Below are 2,500 nucleotides of genomic sequence, written 5' to 3'. Positions count from 1 at the left end.
CGGGAGGAACCCGGGGCCGCAAGTGCGTTCGAAGTGTCGATGATCAATGTGTCCTGCAATTCACATTAATTCTCGCAGCTAGCTGCGTTCTTCATCGACGCACGAGCCGAGTGATCCACCGCTAAGAGTTGTCTGGCTTTCGGCACCGCCCCACGCGCGCGGGGGAGCCGGGGACCGCTCACACGGAGCGGCCCCCTTTTGAGGATGGGCCTCACCGCCCGCGGCCCCGCTCGCTGGCTCGCGCCAGCCCAGCCAAGGCCGCAGCGGAGAGGCCACGCCTCGCGTGACCGTACGAACACAAGCGGAGAAGGAAAAAAAGGAGCGAGAAAACTCCGAAGGGCGAGGGCGGGGAGCCCGCGCTCCCGACCGACCCCCCCCAGGACCTGGGGGGGAGAAGCACACCTCGGGAGATCCCTTCGGAGGCGGCCCAGGCGCCCGGGCTCGGCCCGGCCTCCACGCGGAGGCGGCGGCAACGTCCGACCCTGCCCGACTTTGCTCAACCTCGACCGGGAAAAAACGGCCGCCCCCGCGGCACCGCGCTAACGACAGCCAGGCTCTTCCCTCCACCGTGGCTCGCCGACACGCGCCGGCGGCTCCGCCGCCGCGCCAACGCCACAAGGTGGCGAGCCCCCGGAGCCCGAAACGGCGGCGCGCCCGACCGCACGGCCGCCTCCTCGCACGGAGGCCCGCCGCCGGGACGGAACGGCACGCACCTGTCCCCGGCCACCGCCGTCGACGCTTCTCGCCTCGGCCCTCTCCTCTCTCTTCTCCGGGAGAAAGACGGACGCGCGCTCAGACGGAGGGCAGCCGCCCGCCCCCCGCGCTTCCGCACGGAGACCGGGACGGGGAATGCCTCCGACTGCACGCGGCCGCTTCACCCGGAAACGGCAGGGACAGGCGGCGTGGAAGTGACGAACGGGGGACACCGGGGCCGGGACGGCCGCCGCCGGCGACGAGCGACCGGCCGAAGGATCGGCAGGCCGAGCGCGTCGCGCCGCCACCGCCGGGCCCGAGGGCACCGCGCCCTGGACGCCAGCTGGCGGAAGGAAACCAACCGAGAGCGCTCGCCGAGGCGGGGAAGCAAGAACGGAGCGCAGCGCGGCACCCCGAGGCGCCGTTCCCGGCGAACCCCTTTCCCCCCCGCCTCAGCGGCGAGGGGGAGCGACGGGGAATCGCCAACCCCGCGGCAGAGGAGCCCGCGCTCCAAGCCGGGGACGCCCGCTTCGAGAGGAAGGCAGGCCGGGCACGGCCGACCGCACCGCGGTCTCGCTGCGCCGAGACCGGACCGCGGAAAGGGGGGGGCAGGAGGACCCCTCCCCGGCACGACCGTCCCGCGGGGACGAGCGCGGGCGGGCGGCGGTGGCGGCCGAGACAAGGGCCTACACGGGAGAGACTCCCGCCCCTTACCGAAACGCCACCGTCGTTGGCCCCGCCCGTCCCGACCCCTGCGGGACGCATCGAGCCGCCCGAGTCTTTAAACCTCCGCCCGGCTCCGCGACCGAGGAAAGGCCGCGGAAACGCGGACGCTAGGTACCTGGCCCTGGGGTGAGGGAAACGACCTGAAGGGCCCCGCAGGGGTGCCTCCTCCCGCTGCCACCATCGGGGGGAGCGTCCGCCCGCGGGGGCGCGCCCGACATCCACCGCCATCACCACGGCCTCTTTCCCGGGGCCCGGGGGTTTCCCTCAGTGAGCCCGGCGCTGCGCCCGGGATGAGGGCCGTGGCTCGGGCCGCCCGCTCGCGCGGGACGCGACCCGGCAAGAGAACCTCGCGCGCCAACAGGCGGCATCGGTCACGGCCGAGCGCCTCCGGCCCCCCCACAAACCTCCTGCCTCGGAAGAGAGAGGAGGAGAGGGGAGGGCGCGGGGGGAAACCCTGCCGTCTCCGTACCCGCCTCGGCGACGCAGCCACCAGCTCCGGAACGCCCGGAAAGCCCTTGGCACCCTCGCACGGCCGGCCACTCGGCCACTGGGCAGGGGGGCGCTGCTACGCAGCACGCCTGCCCCGTTGCGGGGAGGGTCGCGGGAGCCGCCTCCCGGACCCTGAAGGGGACCCCTTCCTCCCTCTTCAACCCTCGTCATCGCCCTCGACGGCCTGGACCGGCGACGCCGTCGTCGCCGCCGCCGTTTGCCGCTTAGCTCCCCCTGCCCGAGCGGCGGGGGGCTCGGCCGGCGGGGAGCGCGCCGACACACAGGCCCCGGCGGCAACCCCGTTCCCGACCGACACCGCTCGGACCGGCGGCGGCCCACACCGCGACTTCAGAGGGCCGCGGCCCCACCTTCCCCCCCTTCCCAGCCCCGGCTGCAGCAGGCAGCTGCCCCGGCGGGTGAGGCGGAGGATGACGGGGGCCGCTCCCCGGAAGAAGAGGCGGACACGCTAACCGGCTCCCAGGGGAGGCCGAGAAGCGGGGCTGCTCGTCAGCGGCGGAGCACGGCGGCCCCGACGCCGCACCGGCCCCCACGCGGCTCGCGCGCGGCGGAGACAAGCGACAGAGAAGGCGGC

At 74.6% G+C, this 2,500-nt stretch overlaps 1 non-coding gene across 1 annotated transcript in view; it reads right to left on the bottom strand.

The window, feature by feature from the left end:
- LOC133628248 (5.8S ribosomal RNA) overlaps positions 1–130 on the bottom strand; it is a 153-nt gene extending 23 nt beyond the window's left edge. The window contains exon 1 of the ribosomal RNA XR_009820630.1: positions 1–130. This exon is cut by the window's left edge and continues 23 nt beyond it. This is a non-coding gene — a ribosomal RNA (5.8S ribosomal RNA).
- Positions 131–2,500: the final 2,370 nt, after the last annotated feature.

This window comes from Colius striatus, chromosome 28, assembly GCF_028858725.1.
Source record: "Colius striatus isolate bColStr4 chromosome 28, bColStr4.1.hap1, whole genome shotgun sequence".
NCBI lineage: Eukaryota > Metazoa > Chordata > Aves > Coliiformes > Coliidae > Colius > Colius striatus.
This window is presented reverse-complemented; position numbering and strand designations above follow the sequence as displayed.